This window comes from Miniopterus schreibersii (assembly GCF_964146895.1).
Source record: "Miniopterus schreibersii genome assembly, chromosome: 1".
Lineage (NCBI taxonomy): Eukaryota > Metazoa > Chordata > Mammalia > Chiroptera > Miniopteridae > Miniopterus > Miniopterus schreibersii.
Genome location: NC_138101.1, coordinates 104,616,375 through 104,640,728, shown reverse-complemented (window position 1 = coordinate 104,640,728; position 24,354 = coordinate 104,616,375).

Here is a 24,354-nt window from a genome sequence, read left to right as displayed (position 1 = left end):
AGTGCCTCTGTGGATTGACATGTTCCTGTCACTTTTCTTTTGTCTGGTTCCAAGGCACTTTAGAGAATGCACATAAGAGAAATCAGAGGAGGGAATGAAGGCTGGAGCTACCCTTCCCCTGCCCTCTCATCCAGGCCTTGGTCAGAAAACTATCTGTCCAGGCCTCGGCTGGAAAATCTACAAGGTCCTCAACTCACCTCATATCTCTCCTACCAGCACCCAGAGTCCCATTACAGCTTCTGCATCTATGTGTGCCAGGTCCTGTGCATATTGTTTTGTGTATGGGTTTCATTCAACAATCAGCAAAGATTCATTTAACAAATATGGAAAAGGTAGAATGCCATTTGTGTAGTAGGCTCTGGCCTAGGTGAAGAGAGGAAACAAAAATATCTGCCCTAATAATATATATAAATGAGAGCCATGACCCTCAGATGTAGGAAATTTCACATTGATTTATTTCTGTAAGCCAAGATAAATCAGTCCCTGACCACCCCAACCCTTGTTAAAGAAGCACTCACCACATCTACTCTAGTGCTTTGGCTCTTTTTCCTGCTGTTGGGCCATACTTGAATCCCAAGGGTTACCTGGGCCTGGGCCTTAGCCCCGTGTGGTTAATGTGGTTCTTCTTCCATGTTCTCCTGCACTGCTATTCTTGGTGGTTACTGACTTGCCCATCATAGTGATCTATCTACGACCTCCACTCCTGAGCCATTCCGGCCTTCCAAAGTCAGATAAATATTCTTTTATATTTTCCTCTAAAAGTTTTAAAGCTTTACCTTTCATAATGAAGTCTTTAATCCATCTGGAATTTATTTTTGTGTATGTTATGAGCTATAGTTCTAATTTTTTACATTTGGTTAACCAATGTATTCCTTACCACTTACTTCTGATTCAAAATTCTCCCTCTATCATATATCAAATATCCATATAGACATAGACGTGTTGGTGGTCTCTCTGTTATGTAGAGTTTTCAATTTGTCAGTGTTTATTCCAATAACATACTCTCCTAGCCACCATAGCTTTATACTCTTATTATCTGTATATCTTGGCTGTTTTTGATCCTTCGCTATCCCACTGCTAGTGGGAATCGCAGACTGGTGCAGCCACTATGGAAAACTGTATGGAGTTTCCTCAAAAAATTAAAAATGAAACTGCCGTTTGACCCAGTGATCCCACTTCTAGGAATATATCCTAAGAAACCCTTAACACCAATCAGAAAGAACTTATGCACCCCTATATTCATAGCAGCACGATTTACAATAGCTAAGATCTGGAAACAGCCCAAGTGCCTGTCAGTAGATGAGTGGATAAAAAAGCTGTGAGACATTTACACCATGGAATACTATGCAGCTATAAAAAAGAAGGATCACTATTCCATATAAATGCTAAGGTCAAACTGGTCAGTTCCACAGAAAACCCTATTGAGATTTTACCTGAAACTATATTGATTGTAGATATTAATTTGGGGATAACTGCCTTCTTCTCAATTCTGGGTTTTCCCCAATATAAGTATGATATATCTATCTACTTATCTATATTTATTTAGGTCTGTTTTAAAATCTTTCAATAGTGTTTTACAACTTTCTCCATTAAAGGCCCCAAATGTTTTGGTTAGATTTATTCTTAGTTAATTATTAGTTTTGCTTTTGTTTTGTTTTCCTGTTTTATTTGTATTTTTTAAATTATATTTTATAAGTATTTAATGCTGCTTTATGTGAATGAAATTGATATTTGATTATTTTCACCTTCCCTACTCTTAATTCTAATAACTTTACTACAGATGCTCTTGAGTTTTTCTATGCAAATAATATTCTGCAAATAATGATGGTTTTCCTTCATTATTTTCAATACATTTTTGACAGCTCTGTGCTAATTGCCTTATGCTATATTAGAGAAGTGTTTTCTTTTTCTCTACAACACCTTTAATTTTTTTTCTGTACTAGCCAGGACCTCCATTACCTTATAGAAAAAAAGTAATATTAGTGGGCATTCTTGTCTTATTCCTGACATTATGTATTTTATTTATCTTGTTGTTAATCCTCACCCAAGGATATTTTCCCCATTGCTTTTCAGAGAGAGAGTGAAAGGGAGAGAGGGAGGAAAGAGAGAGGGGGAGAGAGAGAGGGAGAGAGAGAGAAACATCGACCTGAGAGAGACACATGGATTCATTGCCTCCCACACACATCCCGACCAGGGCAGGGAGCGAACCCGAAATCCAGGTACGTGCCCTTGACTGGGAATCAACCTCATGAGCCTTCAGTGTGTGAGCCAATGCTCTAGCCACTGAGCAACACTGGCCAGGGCTTATTCCTGACCTTAAAGGGAATGGTTCTGACTCATTTGCTTTAGGTTTTTTATTAATATCCTTTATTGGGTTGAGGATGCTTCTTCCTATTCTTACTGTGTTAAGAGGTGTTTTGTTTTGTTTTATTACCACAGGGGTCAGAAGAGCTCTCAGGAATTCTTCTGCCACCCCAGGCACATTCGGTCTCCTCATCCCCAGTCTTCCTGGTGAAACCTGACCCTAAAAAGACCCTCTTTGTGGAAGAGAGGGTTGAAACAGTCCGTACCTTCAGCTGGTTACATGCACAACCAGAATCCTGGAAAGTTTTAATTAGTTCTTTACTTCGGGTCCAAGCACTATCATCCATTTTTATGGAGCTGGTTGGCACTAAAGATTCTTGTATTTGGGCCCCAGCTCCCTTTATGGATGTCCTTGTTGCCTGTCTCCTTCACTCTTGAGGAACATGTGGCCACCCTCCCAGGAGACAGGAAACATCTCTGTACCTTTTCTCCTGCCCTACAATCTTCCTATCTTTTTTCACTTCATTTTATTTTTTAACTTTGCATTATAAAAAATTTCAAATATATAAAAAGTAGAGAAAATGGATTAACCTTCATATCATCACCCAGTTTCAACAATTATTAATATTAACACTTTGACAATCTTTTTTATCTATCTCCATGATATTTTTTACTGCAGCATTACAAATTAAATCATAGGCATCATTTCACTTAATTCATAAATACTTCAGTGCAAGCAGGTGACTTTTACAAATTACTGTACCTTATCACACTTAACAAAATTAATAATAATCTCCCAGTAACTTCTAATAAAATAGTACAGTATTAATTTCATACCTGAGCATGACCCTGTTCTTTAGAGGTTCCCACGTTTCAAACACACAGAAAATAAATTTATTACAGAATGCATGGGCACCTCTATCACTCTGGATACCACACTGAGACTGAGCAAGTGACCCAGGGCTCTAACATCACTCTAGTGATTAAGATAATTCCCCCAGGGAGTTGTTTCTCCACCTTTCTGGTCCTAGGGACACTAGGTACAAGAGTCTGTATTCAAATACTCAGGAGGCACTTAAGCTATGCTGCTCCCAAGGTTGGAGATGGGTCCACTATAAAGAGTCTGCAAGATTCTAGCAGCAGAAACACTTATGGTAGAGAAAAGAAAAATTAATTAACTTGTCAAATCCTTCCTCTTAGAGAGCATGATTGCAGTGCATAGTTGCATAATGAAGTGTTTGTCCTAGTAGTCCCGTGACACCATTTCTTGCTTCTCTTTATATTCCAGTTCATGGTTCTCGAGGCACTCATGAATTAGCACAGTATTTGCAATAGTTGTTGTATATGGTAACTGAAGAACATTTTGCAAAATTAAATAATTCATGTTATTTGTAAATTTGTCTATGCTAAATCTAGATATAGTATCCCTGAGGTATAATGCTGATTCTTAACTTTGGCAACTAGAAAGACAACGAATGCTAAAATTGTGAATATACATATATTTTTTATACTCACCTGAGGACACTTTTTTCATTGCTTTTCAGAGAGAGTGGAAGGGAGAGCGCGATAGGAAGAGAGAGACACACATTGATTGGTTGCCTCCTGCATGCACCCCAATGGGGGCTGGGATCAAGTCTGCAGCTGAGGTATGCGCCTTTGGTGGGAGTTGAACCAAGGATCCTCAGCCTGCAGGCTGACGCTTTAACCACTGAGCAAAACTGGCTAGGGCGAAATTGTGAATATTTTTAATAAAAATACTTAGAATGACCCTGGTTGGTTGGCTCAGTTCGTTGGAGCATCCTCCTGTACACCAAAAGGTTGTGGTTTGATTCCAGGTCAGGGCACATACCTAGGTTGCAGGTTCAATCCCCAGAGTCATGCTTATGAGAGGCAACTGATTGATGTTTCTGTCTCTCTCTCTCTCCCTCTGTCTCTAAAATCAATTTAAATAACAAACATATCCTTGGGTGAGGATTTTAAAAAATACTTAGAATGTAACTAAATTTTAAAAAAATAATAATTTCAGCTTTAGTTAAATCATTTGGATTTAAATTTTTGATATTCACTAATTATTATATGTATTTTGCCTTTTAATTCAATAGATAATTTAGAATTTTTCTCAACTTAGGGTTTCAAACTCATTGGTAAAGATCCAGATTTTAAATATTTAATATTTTATAAGCTATATATAACATACAGTCTCTGTCCCATCATATTCTTCTTTGTTTTTGTTTGTTTGTTTGTTTGTTTTTACAATGCTTTAAGAATGTAAAAGTCGACCACAGTGAGATACTACTTCATAGCTACTAGGATGGCTAAAATAAGAAAGACAGACAATAATAAATGTTGACAAAAATGTGGAGAAACCATCACACGTTGCTGGTGGAAATGTAAAAGGTACAACCTCTTTGGAAAACAATTTGGCAGTTCCTTAAAAAGTGAAACATGACCCAGCATTTCTAATCCTAGGTGGATACATAAGAGAATGGAAAACATGTTCACATGAAATCTTGTATACAAATATTCATAGCTATATTATTCATAATAGCCAAAAAGTGGAAATAATTTAAATATTCATCAGCTAATGAATGGATAAATAAAATATGGTATATTATAGCATAATAAAAGATACATTTGGTGTTTATTCCTAGTTCCTGGCACAGAGCCCCTAAAACTCTTGGAATGTCCTGAGTAATAAGAAGGTCTTTTGTGGTTCATTAGAGCCTTTTTAGACTATACCTGAGTTTATGCTAATGAGGTGGCTTCAGGATGGGAGCTGGTCACCAAAAAGACCAAATGTGATTAGAGGGTAGAAACATTCAGGGAGGAGAGGGGAGCTGGAGATTGGGTTATAAACACTCTTGAACAAGGAGATTCAGAGAGCTTCTGGGTTGGTGAATACAGACACATCTCATTTTATTGAGCTATGCTTTATTGTGCTTCAGAGATGCTGTGTTTTTTACAAATTGAAGGCAATGCCCTCCACCAGCAAAAAAATTACAATTTATTGCAATACTTGCTTTATTGCAATGGTCTGGAACCAAGTCCACAATATATCCAAGGTATGCCTGAATGGGAATATGGTGTACGTGGAGAAGACATGGAGGCTCCATGCCTCACCCTATATCTTGCCCTATGCATCTTTTTCATTTGGCTATTCAATTGTATCCTTTATAATAAACTAGTAACTCTAAGTAAAGTATTTCCCTGAGTTCTATGAATTATTCTAGTGATTTGTCAAACCTGAGGGGGGAGCTGAATCTCCTGAATTTGTAGTCAGGTAGGCAGAAGTGTTAGTAGCCTGGCACCCCATATGCGGCTGACATTCAAAGAGGGGGCAGTCTTGGGGTACTGAGACCTTAACCTGTGGGGTCTGTGCTAACCCCAAATAGTGTCACAATTGAATTGAGTTGTTATGCACTCAGTTGGTGTCTGAGAATTGGGTATTGGTGTGGAAAAATTACATGTATTTTGTATCAGACAAAAATCCCCCACACATTTGGTATCAGAAGTGAAAACACCATACATGTATTGATACAATGAAATATTATTTATATATGCTACATATATGATACATGATACATTATGGGTTAACCTTGAAAATACCATGCTAAGTAATAGAATTCAGATAGGACAGTGCACATATTGTATGATTCTATTTATATGACATGTTCAGAACAGGCAAATTCAGAGACAGAAAGTAGATTATTGGTTGCCCGGCACTGGGGCAGTGGGGGGATGGGGAGTCACTGCTAATGGTACAGATTTCTATAGGGGGAATTAAATAGTGGTGATGGTTGTACTATTCTGTGAATATACTGAAAACCACTGATTTGCACACTCGAAAAAGGTAAACTTTATGATATGTGAATTATATATCAACAAAGCTATTATTTTTAAATGTAAAAAACATTTTTAGTTCAAGGATCATACAAAAAGTAGCCAAGGGCCGGATTTACCTGCAGATTGGAGTTAGCTGACTCTTGTTTTAGATGACAAAACTTTTATTTGAAACATATGGGGAAAATAATTTAAATTTCTATTCTAGACCTAAGCTCTGTAAATGTAAGGGATGGTCCTGATCTAATATCTAATCTATTTTAAAATTTTCTTGATTTTCTCAAAATGTCTTTAACACATTCATTCTCTCCTCCCAAGGGAGAGGATATCCTCTCTGGTGTCTCCCTCTAGAACCGGTAGTCGGTTCTTCTCTATTGTTTCATCTGGTTCCATAGCAATGGGAAGAGAGGTCCTGGGTCAAATATGTGAAACACAAGCAGGCCATTTATACTGTGAAGATTCAAGAGCTTAAGTCCTTAACATTTTAATTACATCATTACACTGATGTAACTAAGGTGACAATGGTGAACTGTGAAATGGTGGTCCTGAGTGGCAATGGAAGGCAGAATGTGTTGGTGGTGATGGTGGTGGTGGGGACTGAGTCCGTAATGGTATGATTACCAAAAGAGATGTTTGAGAGAAGCCCCTTTTTTGCTAACAATTTGCTATTTTCTCTCATTCTTCAATTAGCCTGAAAAATGAGGCTCTACCAGGGTCTGGGCAAGTAGGAGTCTGTAGTAATATTTAGAGTTCTATTTTGTGATTTTATGGAACTGCTGAAAAGGTCAAGAACATTTCTTTAAATGTCAATGACCTAAGGGTCCAATTACCTAAGGGAGGACATTCTTAGAGGAGCAGCTTTGTAAGTCTGGCAGAGTGATGTGGGAGCTCAGTGAGGGGCAGCCCCAGGTTTCTCAGAGAGAGGGTCCTTGGCAGAACAGCTGAGGGAGGATGGGCTCTTGCAGAATTGTTGCCCACTCACTGCCTCCTCCACCTCCATGTGAGGCTGGTTCCCCAGTGCCTACTGGAGCCTGAGGAGCCTGGTGCAAGCTTGGGGGGTGCGGGTGCACCCTCCTCCTGAATTCCAGACTGTGAAGTCTCCAGAGTCCTCTATGCAGGTCCCTGAGACTGACCTAAGGAAGATCACATGTTCAAACCCCTGAGCAAGTGTTTTCAGTCCCCTGGAGAATGTATTAAATGCAGAGTCCTTCCCTAGCCCATTTGGCTTAGTGGTTAGCGTGTTGGCCCGTGGACTGAAGGGTCTCAGGTTCCATTCTGGAAAGGAGCACATACCTCAGTTGTAGGCTCAGTCCTGGGCCCCGGCCAGGGTGTGTGCAGGAGGTGGCCAATCTATACGTCTCTCTCACATCAATGTTTTTCTCTCTCTCTCTCTTCCACTCTCTTTGAAAAGCAATGGAAAAAGTATCCTCTGGTGAGCATTTACAAAAACAAACAAACAAACAAATGCAGAGTCCTGAGCCATGAATAAATTCAAAGAGTTTACAATGAGTAGTATTATTATTTTATAATGGAGAAGGAAGCTATTTTCATGGAAGTTAGGCAGCTTGTTAAAACACATATTCCTGAGACAGGCCGGTAAGCCAGGGCAAGTGGAATAGGGAAACTGAGACAGGTAGTTAAACAGCAGTCTGCAGCCAGTTAGTAAATCCTATCTTCCCTAAACCAAGAACACTTAATAGTAAATGGATTGTGTTAGATGGGCCAGTTACAGAAACTCACCAGGGCAGGAAGCCCTGGATGCCCAACAAGGGGCAAAACTGGGAAAACAAGTACTTTGTCCCCAGGATAACCTGTCTTCCCCTAGTATATCACTGGTCATGTGGTTTAGACTCCCTGAGCATTACTCCCTAAAGATAACATCTAGGCCTCAGTTGCATTTCAGCTCCAGGCCCAGAAAAATAGTGAAGCCATCAGACAAGTGGCATTGTGGCTGCCTCAGGACCAGATACATTGACTAATGATGCCCTGACCTGGCACCAAACAATCAGTGGAGACCATGACCCTGAAAAAACACACCTGGAAAGTTGATGAATATTATATTGAGATACTCCCCTGAGACCTCCCCTAAGATTCCTGCCTTCAAGAGAGAAATAAAAGCCTCAAGACAAAGGACCTGGTGCTCTTTCCCTTTGGGGAACACCACCCCCCACCCCCCACGCAGCCATCCCCTACCCCTTCTTCTTCCCCCATAGGCATGCATTTCCTAAACTCTAAAGAACTCCAGGGGAGCAATGGGGAGTGGCAACTCATGCCAGGCTAACCTTTGAACCTGTCTCCAAGGCCCCCTTTTCTCTGACTTCCCAGAGAGCTAGGGCAGTCCAGCCTGGGCTCTCCTGTTGCTTCTTCTATGTGAAGCTCTTTCTTGTTTCACTGTCCCCAGCTTTAATAAATGTTTCCTCATAGTCATCTGGACTCGAGTTGTGAAATTTTCCCTGCAAGAAGTCAAGAACCCACATACTACCGGCTGGCCCTAGGCAAACCCACCAAGGGCCAGGTCACCTTTCTGGCAACATTCCTAGGCTCCCAATCCCATTGAATCAATACCTAGAGGAAGATGTATGGAGGGAGGGGATGGGACCCAAGATGCTGCACTTTCAGTGACTATGCCAGGTAATTTTGAGGCTGGTCCTCTCCACACCTCTAAAAGAGGAAAGATTCCTGGGTAACAGGGTTTTGAAATAAGACATATGTGGGATTGAATGCTGGCTCTGTGACATTCTGAATGACCTTGGACAGGTTACTTAACCCTGGGGCATCCATTCCTTCATCTCTACAACAGGGACACTAATGCCTACTTTCCAGAGGTCATGGAAAGGATTCAATGAAATAATGAACACGGAGAGGTTAGCCCAGTGCTGGCACATAAGTGCTCTGCTAATGCAGGCTCAGTTGCTATTTTTAGGCATCTGGGAGGCTTCAGGTAGGGCTTCTGGTTCTCGCCAAGTGTGTGGGTACGTGTGTGTTTGAGAGTGTGCTTGCATGTGTGTGCTCATGTCTTTGCTCCTCCTTGTTGCGCCCCACTCCCATCACTATTACACCCACCAGCCAGGAGCTCAGGGATGCTGGCCCAAAAGGGGGTGAATCTGGGATGTGTTTGTCAATATTCCATAGCTGGTTGTGGCTAGCTCCTCAGAAGGGAGAGCCTGGGCTGATACACAAGGCTGATTTGAGCACAGATGCGGACCGTGACCCTGTGGGACCCTGTGTTCAGGGTTTTCCCCTGTGGCCTAAAACATTTAGAAGCTGGAGCTTCTTCAAGACAGATGTGACCAGGGTCCCGTGCAAGGTCTCCCTCCCCTGATCCACTTTATTCTCAGCACAAGCACTGAAGAATCAGTCATTTTCCCTGAGGGTTTTCACCAGGGCCTTGACATTCCCGCAGGGAAGAGAGGATTCCACAGAGTTGACCTGAAGAGATGGGCGTGGGCTTAGCTGAGGATGAGGAGTGAGGTTCTCTCCTTCAGCCTACACCCAGAGCCTGGGACTGGAAGAGAATCACTACCACCCTTCCCCTACCTGCCACAAATAGATCCTGTTGAGATAGAGTGATTTTGCTGTTTGAAAAGAGAGCTGAGAAGATTCTATACCTTGGTGTGACTTTTTTCAGGCTGTCACTTACTGAGTGCCTACTGTGTGCCAAGAACTTAATTCATCATTTCTTTTAACCTGTCCCATAATTCTGTTGGTTAGATACTGTTATCTTTTCCATTTTTTAGAGACATCTAAGACCCAACAGGTAGTCAATAGTGGCACTTAATCCAAACTTTGGTATATCTAACTCCAAGTCCTGGTTTCTATCTTTGAGCTCTATTCTAACTGCTAAGTAAAGCTGACCAGGATGAGAGGATGCCGGGGCAAGACGGCAGGTGTGGGTTACCAGGGCCATCATCCAGGTGACCCACAAGAGCAGTCCATGAGTGAGGATAACAGGTCAGGAGATATGGATAAGGGAAGAAAGTACATCCAGCTGTCCGTGGTCCTAGCAAACCAGAGTGGGTGAGAGTAATATTCACTAAGCTTCTGTAATAGGATCTGCAGAAAAATTCTACAGTCCTCATGGTGAGACAGTAGATAAAGTAGATACCGACTGATTTGTCTCTCCACCCCTCCTCTCAATTCTGAGGAGAGATTTCCTTCCAGTAAACTGCCCTTCCCCCCTTTCCACCCACAGGGTTCCCACAGGAGCAGCCACATTGTTATTCTGTCCTCTGGCCGTAGCTGAGTGGCCCAGGGATGGATCTCCACCCAAGGTGGGCCAATCAGACTTCCCTGGGATTTTTTGAACTGGTACTGATATAAAAGCCTATTTCTCTCCAGGAGCTGAGGCTGGGAGGGGTGAAGCTTGGGAGGTGTGGGAAGCTGATCTACAGTCAGAGAGAAGCAGAGACAGGGGTGGAGATACAAGGAGGAAGATAGAGTCTTGGCAGCATTTTAGACTTGGGTTTAGATATTCCTGAGGCCCAGTAGTATCCCCACTCTTCCTAGGTTGACTGTTCAACCCTTCTTTTGTTTGGAATATGTTTGTGAATATCCCATACTTGACACAGGGAAAACCTGGTACCACCACATCTACCAATAAAGTCCCTTTTGGTGCCCAAGTTAGTATGAACTGGGTTCTGTCCCTTGCCACCAAGAGACTTGACCAATCTATCCCCTCATCCATCGTCACTGCATGAGGAGGATACAGTTAGCATGTTCCAGGAAGTTGGGGCAGAGAAGCCAACCAGAGCGGCCCAGGTGCCTGATGGTGACACGGAACAAGGTGCAGGGGAGTCTGAGGGCCTGGAAGAGCCAACCTCAGCTCCGGGCTGCAGAGTCCTGGTTGGAAGCCAATCTTCTGGGTCAGGCTGGCTCTAGGCATACAAAACAGAAGCCAAAAAGGTTGGACTTAGAAGTGGCTGCTCTAAATTTGTCATCACTCAGACGTCTGAGCCAGAAATGCTGCCTTTCTCTGACCTGGGCAGCAGGGCTGGCTTTCAGGGAACACCGGGCTTTCCCAGGGCAGCCTGGGAGGTCCTTCTGGAACCCTCACCCAGACATCTCTCAGAGTCAACATGGATTAGGGAGGGGAGAAAGGGTGGATGAAAGAGGGACAGGGGAGGAGAGGGAGAGGAGAAGAATGTTCTCTTGGAGAGGACAAGAGGAGGGAGAAAGTGATGAGGAACCCACAGAAAAATCAATCTTTATTTCTTTTGTCCATGGATCCCAGGAGGTGTTTCTTCTCTTTCCTTCTTCCAGCCAACATCATGGACTTTATTTTCCTTTCAAGAAAGAGCTTTTCTTCTCAGCTAGAAGAAGTGGTCAACAAAGTCTGGCTGAATAACAGCAAAGCTCTTGAGAGGCCCCTCTGGGTCTCAGCTACTCCCCACGGGCTTCTAGGTCTCCAGGGAGGATCTTAGAGGGTGCCCATTTTAGGATAAAGAGAGCTGAAACTTGTGACTCTGCAGCATGCCTTCCTGTCTGTACTGGAGATATAGTTAAACATGCTGGCTTCAGTGTGCTGCCTATGAAATGGGGATGGTGTGTAAATGAATAGGGTCCAGCATCTATTGTGCTGAGCTTCTCTGCTGAGAGTTCAGGGCAATAAGAAAGGCTGTGCCCAACCATCTCCTGCACACTCACAACACTACTCCCAGTCTCCCTTGGTCTTACAGTGGACTTTTCCCTTGTGGCATCTCATGGGAGGGTCATAAGAGTCCCCAGAGGAAAGCTAAGGAATAGCCAGCCTCTCTACATTCCTGGAAATCCAGAGTGGAGGGCTCACTTGTTTAGAATCGCTCAGCACACCCCCACAATACTGAGTTCTGCCTACTGTTCTGCCTTCTCCTGTAGCCCTGTCCCTACCTCTCTGCCTCCCTACAACTTGGGACTCCCTGCCCAGTCACACATCTTTCACCCAGCACTTCCAGCTTTTGTCATGAGCTACCTTTTTACGTTATGCTCAGCCTCTTTGACTGGAGTGAGCTGTTAGAGGTCCCAGGCTGTGTTTCACCATCTCTCTGTTCCGGTCTCTCCGTGTGCTCACCCCTCGCCTCTTACTTTCTGAGAGCAGTCCCTGCCTGAGGACACAGTGGCACTCTGAAATTTAAGGGGCAGTGCAGGCTGTCTGGCGGGGTTTGCTATGCTGTGGAAGCTGCGAGGAGCCTGCCCACCCAACTTCTCCTTTTCCTCTCTAGCCTTTCCAGAGTCTCCTGAGGGCTGTTCCAGGCCGGGCTCCCCAGGGTGCTTGGGCGGTAGTGAGGGGAGAGGGGGCTGTTCATTAAAATTCACATCCAGAGAAATAAGTAATCAGAGGTCGTTGGTTGCTTAATTGGTTTTAAACTTCAGGAAGATTCTTCATTGGCCTAGGGGTGACCTCTGCAGAGCAGCCCAACTGGGAAAGGAAGAATAGGGAGGAGAGCAGAAGCCCCTTCCTTTGCTAGCCTGTCCCCTGCTCTCCAGATGGGCAATCAGGTGGTTCTGAGCTTCTTGCAACAAGCTCCCAGAGAAAGGCTTTGTAATAATCCTCTTCTTCTTTCAAGGCCTCCTTTTCCAGGAAGGTTGCCTTGGCCAGCCAGGGGGATGACCTCCAGCCTTGAGCTCCTTCTGCATGTCCAGTCTGAGCCCCACAGCTAGGCACCTTTTAAAGTATTTCATTGTGCTTCCCAGCCTGAGAGCTTCTAGGGTGCTGGTTCTCTTCCAGTTATCTTCGTCACCCCCTTGTCACCTTTCCTCCTACTTCCTCTGCCTCCCTCCCCCCTCCCACTCTTCCATCTTCTCTCCTGCCCCCCCCCCTTGCTTTCTCCTCCTCCCACCTACATTGTCCTCCTTCTTTGTCCTTCCTCCCCAGTCAACTCCCCTTGTGTAGCTAAAGGAAACACCAGGTCACTGACCAGCACTAAGGGAAACTAAGGCCCCGCCCCATCATTTTCACCAGCATTCCAATGGATACTTCTTCAGTCTGACCCCATTCCAACTCCCACCACATTGCTGCCTTCTGCCCAGGAGTAGAGGAGGAATCTGGATGGGAACCCGTCGTACACTTAGAGATGGAGGAGCTAGAGCCACTTTGGTTGGAGAAAAGATTGGGGAGATCATAATGACTCTTCTTCATATCTCTGAGGGGCTGGCTCGGCTGAGTAAAGGAGCTTGTCCTGTGCAGGTCAGGAGGACAGAGCTAGGACTGATGCTGGACTGAGGGTCATTAGAGGGACAGAGACTCAGGCGCAATGCAAGGAAGAATAGTGAGCACCCACTCGTTTTCCATAGGCTTCCAGAAATAGCATTCCCTCCATGGGGTTCCTACCCTCCCACACTCCACATGGTTTTAATATGACTGCCATTCAAAGTACACTATCTCCCATCCTCAGGTCACATGACAAAGCCTAGCCAATCATAACTGCCCAGAGCTCTATCCACATTGACCGGCTCCGGATGGGCGTGTGACTCAAGGCTGGCCAGTCTCCCCCCTTCCCTGGGAATTTATGTATGGCCTCTTGGAGAAAAAAGCTCTCTCTCTGGTTCAACCTGGTGACAAGATATGCTACAATTTGTTAGCTGCATTGCATGGAGAAATAATAGCCAAGAGTTGCAGAAGGAGAGAAGGAAAGTCTTAACAACATTGTTTGGTTCTCTAAAGCCCTTGAGGTAACCTCCACTCCTACTCTTCCCAATTTCTTAGGCCAGTGAATTCCTTCTTATGGTGAGCCATTTGAGTTGAATTTCTGCCACTTCAACTCAGAGATTTCCTAGCTGATATAAGTACTTTCTCATAGCCAGAGCTATCAAAATGGGGGCTGGGACATCCCAGGAGGTGGCAGCTCCCAAGGCAGAGCTGGGCAACCTCCTGCCAGGGACGCTGTAGAGAAAATTTCTGGATCCTATTGTGTCAGATAACAGCTAACATTTATTGAGGGCCTGGCACTTTATAACCATTACTTTAGTTAATCCTCATGACACTCCTGTAGAGAAGCATCATTCCTCCTATTTCCATGAGGAAATAGAGTCTCATAGGGGTTCATTATCTTGTCAAAGTGGAACAGATATGGGATGAAGTGCAAGCCTTCTTTAGCTCCAGGACTCATGCGTCTTCCCGAAAGCCTACAGACTCCCAGGGCTTTGTCCACACCACACCCAAGAGCCTGGCCACTTCTAGAGGGGCAGATGCAGACCTACTTTCTGCAGTCAGCTCAGCACTCCTCAGTAGGGCAGCCAATAGAGGTGCGGTGCTGTGCCCAGGTGAGCAACGAGGCACATGGCCCCAGCTTGCTCTGGGGACAGGTTGCCTTCAGATCCACAGGAGTGGAAGAAACCAAAAGGAGGAAGGGGAGCCTTAGGGGAAGGGTCAGGAAGCAGGAAGCACTTCTTCCTTCAAAGACCTAGATGAGGGTCTTTTTGTATCATAGATTCCTTTGGCATCTGATGGAGCCTGTGGACTTTCTCCTGGAAACAAAGACAATCATGCAAATATGCAATGTTTTGGGCTTCAGATAACGCTTCCCCCCACACACATCCCCCAACCCTGGAGCAGTGCATAGAACCCCAGTAGCCAGTTAAGAACTCCTGATCAAGAAGTGTGAAAAGTGTTCAGGGCCCTGCCCCAGGCCAAGTAGCAATAGCAATAAAATCTCAGAGAAGTGGACCTAGCACAGTTGGATTATTTTAACCAGCATATCTAGCTAGGGAAGGTGACCAAGCATCTTTTGCCCCTTTCCCTTAGAACCCTGCCCCCAGCATCTTGCTCTCTTATCTACAGTTATTCCTGCCCAGGTGAGGGCGGAAAAGTGTCTAATGACCTTCTTCAGCCTGAGATGGGGGAGGGCAGCTGAATGCTCCGTATCTTTTCTCAGCCCATGTCCACCCCAACCTGCATCCCCATGACCCTGTCATTCAATCCACTCTCCTCAAAATTTTGTGAGCTGCAGAGTGAGATAGGTAGTATTTCTTCCTTTCAGGATCCAATGGCTAAAGACCCACAAAGTGAGATCTAGACCAGTGTGGTCCAATAGGGTAGCCATATGTGACCATTCAAATGAAAATGAATTGAAGTTAAAGGAAACTTAAAACTCAGTTCCTTAGTAACATTTGTCACATTTCACATGCTCAATAGCCATGCGTGGCTAGTGGCTACTGCCTTGGGCAGCACAAATATAGAATGTTCCCACCACTATTGGAGCTACAGATTCAGCACAAAGACATAGACAACCACAGCCTGGAGTCAGACTGTCTTGCTTCAAATCTGTACTCTACCATTCACTAGCTGAGGGTTAGGGTGAGTTCCTTAATGTCTCTGAGCTTCAGATTCTTTGTCTCTAAAATGAGGATGATAATAATGCCTGCCTCTTAGAGTTGTCATGGTCATTACTTCAGCACAATGCCCTGCACATAGTCAGATGAGCTGGATGTCCTCAGTTTGGCCCTGCATGTCCACTGTCCACTCTTCTCCACCCTACTCTGTGCCTGGAAGCTGACCTTTAAGGACTGCATCAGCGGGTTTCCTTGCCCTCTGGCCTCTGGTTGGATTTGGCCTTTGAGGGCACCACAGAAAACCAGAGGCAGGAAAAAGAGGTCAGGGTATTTGTTCTGTGATACTCAGCCTGCCAGGCCACTGGAGGTGGGCTCTGTCTATGAAGGGCCACAGCTTCTATCAGGTGGCCCTCTCTGGAGAGCTCCTTACTTCAGGTTCTAGTAACTGTTCCTTCCATTTGCTCCTTTAGGCCCAGAGGTGGAAGCTGCTTCCCACTGTTTCTCTATGGGGGGCTCCACTGTCTCTTGTTTGTTTCCTTGTGTAGATATTCTTTATTATGCTTCCTCCATGGCCTAGTATGAATATACCTTCCCTGTCCTGACGGACCTTGAGTGATACAGAGGCCCATGTCTAGGTTAGCCTTCCTGCTAGTACTAGGAAGAGGAGGAGGAGGAAGAGGAGGGGGAGGAGAGGATGATCATGGGTAGGTAGTCCCCATCTCCATCTCTGTCTCTGCCTCCAAACTTCTCCAGAAGAGATTGAATTTCAGGAACTATCCAAATGAAGAAGGATAGAAGAAATGGCTCAGGATGAGCTGATGAGGCACAGGGGTGAGTTGCTAGTGAGATGGAGAGTCAGCCAGTGGGAGGAGAGAGGTGGAAACACAGAGCAGAGAGACAAGGAAGCTTTGGCCTCAAAACAAGACAGATTTTAGGTTGAAAAGCAGAACCTAGTTTCATTGCCTGGTGGTGCAAGGGCCTGCTGGGAGGGTCCTGGAGCTCAGGCCTCTGCCATGGGGTGCACACCATCTCCCCACATTCCCTCAAACAGGATAGCAGATCCTTTCCTTCTCAGGGCCTCCCGCTGGAGCCTGACACTGCTGACTTAGGTGCCCTATGTCTGAGCAGGGTGTCATGCTTATCTGTGCCCTTAGCTTCTGAGGTGTGACTCTTATCTGGGTGCCTGGGCCCCTGGAGCTGAGTGATTGCAGGCAGGCAGGAGATAGAGTGGCATGAGAATGCTGGGGGCATGCCCCTGGAAAGGCTCTAAGTGGAGTGTGTGGAGTGTCCACTCCCAATTGCAAATTCTCCCACCAGACCCTTAACACCAAGTCTAGGTTCTTAAAGCCAGGTGCTGTTTCTTTATTGTAATCGCCTGTCTCCTGTCTTGTCAAGGCACTATCTTATTCACCATTATTTCATGAGCACCTAGCAACTTGCTTGGCACATAGTACATATACAGCATCTAGTAGATGCCCAACTAATATTTATGTATAAGAGAAACTGCCCAACCCCCACCTCAGAGCAGGTCTCCAACCACACCTGCATGCAGGGCTGGGAGTCCTGCTTTAAGGCAGTTGATCTTGCTTTAATTCCTCCAGCAAATGGAATTTAGACACTCCCTTCTCTTTCTGGACCAGTTTTCTTATTTGAAACTTGGACTTGTTTGGACTTGATAATCTGTGGTTTCTGTGCCAAGGACCAAAATTTTAAAGTATCATGATTAGCCCTGGCTGGTGGCTCAGTTGGCTGGAGTGTCATCCCATACATCAACAGGTAGCGGGCTCATTTTCTGGTCAGGGCACATACCGAGACTAGGGGTTCCATACCTGGTTGGAGCACATATGGGAGCAACTGATTGGTGTTTCTCTCTTGTATCGATATATTTCTCTCTTTCTCTCTCCTTTCCTCTCTTTCTCTCAAATCAATAAAAACATACCCTCTGGTGAGGATTAAAAATAAATAAAAAGTAAAGCATCATGACTAATACATAAAAATAATTAATACTTATCATTTTTGAATCACAGTCAAACCTTGGCATCTTAGCCTTTCTTTTTTCTCATGGCCAAGCATCATAGATAATTTTATCTACATGTTTCTAGTCTAAAAAGAGTCTATTTCCTCATCCACCACATAAGGCCTCTGTGTCCACAAATTAGGACTTTGATTAATTCACTCCCTCACTCATTTGTTCATTCAACAAATATTTATGGAATGCCTATCAGGCATGAGTCAGAGATGAATTGTGTGCTTCCTTTACTGTCTTTATGGGAAGCTAAAAGAGAGTTAGTAGGTACCAGAGATGGCATGGAATCTTCACATGGGCATGGAGGTGGGTCAAGGGAGGCCCAGCCCTTATCACCTGCCCCACTTCACTCCCACTGCTGTCCTGCAAAGGTGCCTCTCCTAGGAGAGATAGCCCTGCTGTGCTGAGCAAAGAAGTCTGGCTGCCTAATGAGCTTCCCATGGGGCAGGTGGTGACATCTGATTCAGGGATCAAAAGTTCAGTGTCTTGCCCTGGCCGATGTGGCTCAGTGATTAGAGTGCTGGCTCTCACACCAAAGGGTCAAGGTTCGATTCCCAGTCAAGGGGAAGTACCTGGGTTGCAGGTTTAATCCCTGGCCCCAGTCAGGCGCATGTAGAAGGCAACCAAACAATGTATCTCTCTCACATCAATGTTTCTCTCTCTCTTTCTCTCCCTCCCTTCTACTCTGTCTAAAAATCAATGGAAAAAATATCCTCCGGAGAGGAATAACAAAAAACAAAACAAAAGAAGCTCAGGATCTAGAAAGAGCAGAGGGCCAGGTAGCCCTCAGACCTTCCCACATGGCCCACTGGAGACCCACTCATATCCACCAACCATGGCCTGACACACACCAGCCCAGTGTAGGTAGAAAGTGTAATTGGGTTTCTCTCCAATGGGGCTAACCTAGAGCAAGGTCTTTGAGCTCAGCAACTGCCCCAAGGGCTTTTCCTGAGTCAGACTAACTGATAAATGGAGGATGGACCAACAACCCAGGCCAGGATGCATGTGTTCACCATCCAATTTAGCATTGGATGTTATAGAGAACTCATCAAGGACTCTGGCTAGAGTTAAAGGGCCTTCCCTCTGAGTGCTGGGTTCTAGACTGGCAATGTGCCTTCCCCCACATAGCTGTAGAAACCATCTGACTCTAGCAGTGTCCTCACTCCTCTGTCCATGGTCTGTTGGTTCAACCACAGCTTCCTGCGATGCAGTAAGTATGGCATTCAATATAAACAGATTCATAGCCACAGCAAACAGCAGTCCATTCCTTCCAAGAATCCCTTGGATATTTTAATCTTCCTAAACCCTTGCCTCTCCCTTTAGTCTTGAGTCCATATGGGCTCCAGACAGTTGTCTGCAGGGTCAAGAGAAGGGGGAAGTTCTATTTATGTCACCTGATTGAAGGTGCCAGCTCAAGGATGGTGGGCTGCCTGTGGAGCCCCAGATAGGGAATGTAAGGCAGCTCTGCCTGGATGTGCCCCTGGGCAACCTCAGAGAGACAATAGGCTAGGTGTATTGCTAAATCCGGCCAGGTAGTTTTCCCTTCAGAAAGAGAAGCTGCTGAATGCAGCTGGAGAGGGCATACCCAGCCTCATGCAGTGGCCCCTAGGCAGATTCCTCCTTCAGGCTCACCTGGGGTCCCATGGCTACTTGGCAAGCCTTCAAAAAAATAGCTTGCTAAAAAAATCAATACAAGCACATCATAGAAAATGTAGAAAATAAAGGTAAATAAAAAGAAAAATCAGCTTTATTTTCACATTCCACACCAAGAAACAGTCACTGTTAACTGATATATAGTCTTACAATCTTATATCTGGCTATATATAGACATATTACATACTTTTTCCAAAAATCAGATTGTAATGTTTATACTAGTTTTTCAATGAATATGTCCTGAATATTTTTTCATGTCATCAAATTTATTTATTCTATTTTCCAATATCATTTTGAAGGTTACATATTATTTTATGAAATAAACTTGCTTTATTAAGTTGGGGTATAAATAAGATAAATATCCATATTAACCACTCAAGCCAATCCAAAGTAACAAGAAATATAGTATTTCTCTCTTGGGTTCTCCTTCCACCCTGAATTGTCCAAGAACATCAAGGAGTTCCTCAAAAGGGCTGGTTCATCCAAAGCCAGGAGACAAGAGCACTGGAGCCTCTGATTAGCTGTGGCTTCTGTTGCCTCCCCAAGATGTCCCTGTAGAACCTGGTCCTTCATAGTCTTAGCATCTCTGTCCACCAACACAGTGATGTCTTCATTGGTCCAAATGTTTAAGGGATTTATAAGGTAGTTAACCAATGGAAGAAGACCCCAACGTGCCAAAATGCCTAGGATGGGAGAGTTTTCCAGCCCCAGACACACAGCAGCCAGAACCCTGCCAGCTTAGGGCCCAGCACTAAACTTGGACAATCTGTCTAGTACTTCCCACCAGTGAACCTCATTCAGAACCATCTCAATCCATTAGAGACGATATAACCACGTTGATCCCAAAAAAGAGGAGGTCAGGTGTTTCCAATCCTTTCCTTTTGGAGGTTCTTTGTCCCAAACAGCTTTGCCCACCTCCTTCTCAGCAAACATTCTTGAGAAGTTAAATGAGTTCCCTGAGACTCCTTCCCTGTACCTCAGCTTTTTTCGGGTTTGTCATGTGTTCTTTTATTTGCCTTTCATATCAAAAACTGTCCTTCCTTCTCTTCCAGGCTAACCTTGTATCTTCCATGAGCTGTTGATATTGCTTCCTTTCCCTCATATCTCCTCTCTTTATTTTTTATTTATTTATATATTTTTTAAATCCTCACCTGAGGATATTTTTTCTGTTGCTTTTCAGAGAAGGGAGAAGGGAGAGAGAGAGAAAAGTCAATGTGAGAGAGACACATTGATTGGTTGCCTCTTGCACACACCCAGACTGGGGCTGGGGATCGAGTCTGCAACCAAGGTACGTGTCCTTGGCTGGGATCAAACCTGGGACCCTTCAGCCTGCGGGCTGACACTCCAACCACTGAGCCAAACCAGCTAGGGCTGTCTCTTCTCTTTATTAATAATCCCTTCTATATCATGCATTTTCAATCTCTCCTTTTTTTTTTTAAATTAATATATCTTTATGATTTCAGAGAGAGGAAAGGAGGGGGAGAGAGAGAGATAGAAACATCAATCTATCTAGAGAGGGTCATTGATCAGCTGCAGCCTGCAACCCGGGCATGTGCCCTGACCGGGAATCGAACCCCGATTGCCTGGATCCTATATCGAAGCTCAACCGCTGAGCCATGCCCGGCCAGGCAATCTCTCCATTTTAAGTAAGTGTTTTTCTTCCCCTGACAGACAAATCTCTCAAGCCCAGAAAACAAACAAGCAAATAAGCCCTCCTTCAATCTTAATTTCCCTCCAGCTATGACCCAACTCTCTTCTGATCTTCTGACCAAACTTCTAAAAAGAACCTTCTATTCTCACTGTCTTAACTCCTCAACCCACACAACATAGACACCTTGGCCATCACCCACTGAGGCCACTTTCTCAGAGGTCACCACTAATTGGGGTCACCATATGTTCCAGTTTGCCAAGAATGATTGTAGTTTATCCCGCCTGTCCCAGAGTCTTCTCCAAGTGTACCAGTTTAAACATTACTACTAACCTGTCACAACCAACACAGTCCACAGCTCCATCGCAGTCATCCTCCACAAACCCCCAGCAACTCTGGCCACCACTGATTGCCATTGCTGAGCTTTCCTCCTCTGGCTTACTTGATATCTCTCTGCTGGTTTCACTTCTCTCTTCCATGTGCTATCTCATCCATGCCCACCACATTCACTTTCCCATTCATGTTGGACTTTGCAAGGCTCTGTTCCTCTCACTTAGCATTTACTTTCCTTCAGAATTTCACCCGCACCCCCAGCTTCAGCTCACCATCTGGCCTTCTCCCTCAATTCAGTGCAAATCTGAAGACTTTTGGAAATCCTGGTGGTTTAAATGCAGGTTTACAAAAATATTCTCCCAAAACTTGACAGAAATGGAAAAAAAAAGAGAAACAAGCCCGGCCAGCATGGCTCAGCCGTTGAGCATCGACCTGTGATCCAGAAGATCACTGTTCAATTCCGGATCAGGGCACATGCCCGGATTGCTCAATCCCCAGTCAGGGTAGTGCAGGAGGCAGCCGATCAATGACTCTCTCATCATTGATGTTTCTATCTCTCTCACCCTCTCCCTTCCTCTCTCTGAAATCAATAAAAATATATTAAATTTTTAAAAAAGAGACAAAAATGAGGGAAAAGGCTTCACCAGGCCTGAAAACATGACAGGATTCTCCTCAGATGCAAAAGAAGATTTAAATATAGATAGACCTTCCTCTTGGAGGGGAAGACATCATGATATAAAGGTATCTACTTCCCCCAAATTAATTTATAAATTCAGCACAATCCAAATCGAAACGCCAACGTGATTTTTAACACAATCAAATAATATTCTAGTTAATTTGGGGAGAATTAACTAGGAGAATTCTTCTAGTTTCCTTCATCTTTTTAAATAGATTATAGTACATTTGCAGTAATTTGGGGGAGAGAAGTAGATTATTTACAGGAATGGGGAAGCAAACCATAGAACAGATATAGAATATAGATATATCTGCGTATATATAAAAATGTGGTGTATGAGAAAAGAGGCTCTGCTAATTAATAGGGGAAAGATGTATTATATTTGTATATGCAAAGGTATTTATAGGCATGAAAATGTGAATATTTCTTGAGGTGGGGAAGAGCTCTTTAAGTGTGATATCTAGGTCAGAAATCATAAAAGAAAAGATTTATGTGCTTAACTGCATTAAAATGAAAATTTCTGTATAGCAAATACTCCACAACAAAATCTCAGAACAGGGGTGGGGGGGTGGGGGGGGTGAGGAATGAGTATTTGTAGCAATAAATAATAAAAAAAGGAATACTGTCTCCTATATAGTGCTCCTTCAGCTCCATAAGAAAAAGATAAAAACTGAATGGAAATGGAGAAAGGGGATGGAAAGAGTTTGGAAATCATTATTTGCTTTATCAGCCACCTTGTGCAAGACAGGAAGGGAGTAGTCAGCTAGAAAAGCAACCTAACACAAATGTTATCAGACCCTTCCAGTCTGGGACTATAAATAAAGTTCCATTAACATCCATCTCTCCAAGTTCCTGCTGTTTGTCTTCTTGCACCTCTAAGACCTCTGCCCTCTTCCTCCTCTGCCACAAGTATTTCAGGGCGTTCCAAAAAGGCAGCCCACGTATGCTGAAGCCTCACCCCACCAGCTACAACCCCCATTTGGCTTCTCTGGATTTCTTCCTCTCCTGTCCTAATCAGTCCCTGCTGCCAGCAAAACCACTTCGACAGTGACCCGTGTGTGACTACTGCTCCAAAATGGTGCCTCTTCTAGTGTTCTCAAAGCCACCATTCCCTGGAACCAGAGGGTACTGAGCCCCCAGTATTGTGAGGAGGAGGGCCTTCTGTACTGCCCAGTGTCCGACCTCCCTGCTAACATCAAGGGGATTAACCCAATTCAAGAGGAAGACAGAGGGAACAGAGAGGGAGGGTGCAAAGGGACTGTATTAGTTTCCTATTGCTTCTGTAACAAATTACCACAAACCTGTTGTCTTAAAATAATACATATTTATTCTCATACAGTTCTGGAGGCCAGAAGTCTGAAATCAGCCTCACTGGGCTGAAACCAAGGTGTTGGCAGGCTGTGTTCCCTCCTGAGGCTCTAGGAAAGAATCCTTTTCCTTGCTTTTTCCAGCTTCTAGTGCTGCATTCTTCGTGTTCCTTGGCTCATGGCCTCTTCACCCATCCTTAAAGCCAGCAGCATGGAATTACACTGCCCTTCTTGTCCTGGGTCAAATCTCCCTGTCTCCCTCTTATAAGGACACCAACGATTGCCTTTAGGGACTACCCAGATAATCCAAAATCATCTCCCCATTTTCAAAATCCTTAATCACGCTACAAAATCTCTTTTGTCACGTGAGATAAACATTCACAGGTCCCAGGGATTAGGATTTATCTTCAGGGGACAATGACTCAGACTGCCCCAGGGGCTGATGGCTTTTCATCATCTTCCAGACTGTTCTCTCCTTTCTTCCTAGCCTCCACCCACCTTCCCAGTTTAGGCAAATAGCTCCCATGCATATTTATAGATGCAAATAAATGCTGATATTGGTGAGGGATATTATCCATACCAGGAGCGATAGAGCCCCAGCCTGACAAACCCAGTGTTGAGTAATGTGGGTCAGGCCACCAGTCCTGGGCACACACAGAGAGTAGGTGGCAGGTGGGTGCCACCTAGCTAAGCCTCTGAGAGGGTGAAAGCAGCCCTACCAGCTGATCACTGAGACAGTCACCAGCAAAGACAGGGCTTGGGCTACCAACCGGCTGGAGCTTCTCTTCTAAGGTCCCAGGGCTAACCTTGTCTGTCTCCCTACCAAGTGCTGATAGCAGCAGCATCTTCACATTCACCACCTTGTCCCTCTTCCATTATAACCACTGCTACCCCTTTACCAATATGCTGGGCTCAGTCAAGGGTGAAGAGAGATAAACATTGGACATAGGTTCAGGCTGATATCCAAGAGTCAACATGGGAAGATAGCCACAAGTAGAAAGCCTATCAAAGTGTATGAGAATAAAGTACCAGAGCAAGGGTGTCACTGGTGAGAGGGGAAGCTGAGGAAGCAATGGTGGCCAGCCCATAGAGCAGATTATTTGCCAGGTTATGGAGTTTGGACTTTATCCTAAAGTCAATGGAAGTCGTTGAAAAGTCTTAAGCAGACATGGCCAGATTTACACTTTGGAAAACAACTTTGGCGGTATGATAGATAATGGATTCTAGGAAGTTAAAGCTGGAGGCAGAAGGGCCATTAGGAGTCTGTTGCCATAGCCTAGGTAAGAAATAATCTGGAGTGTGTCAGTGGACATGGTCTAAA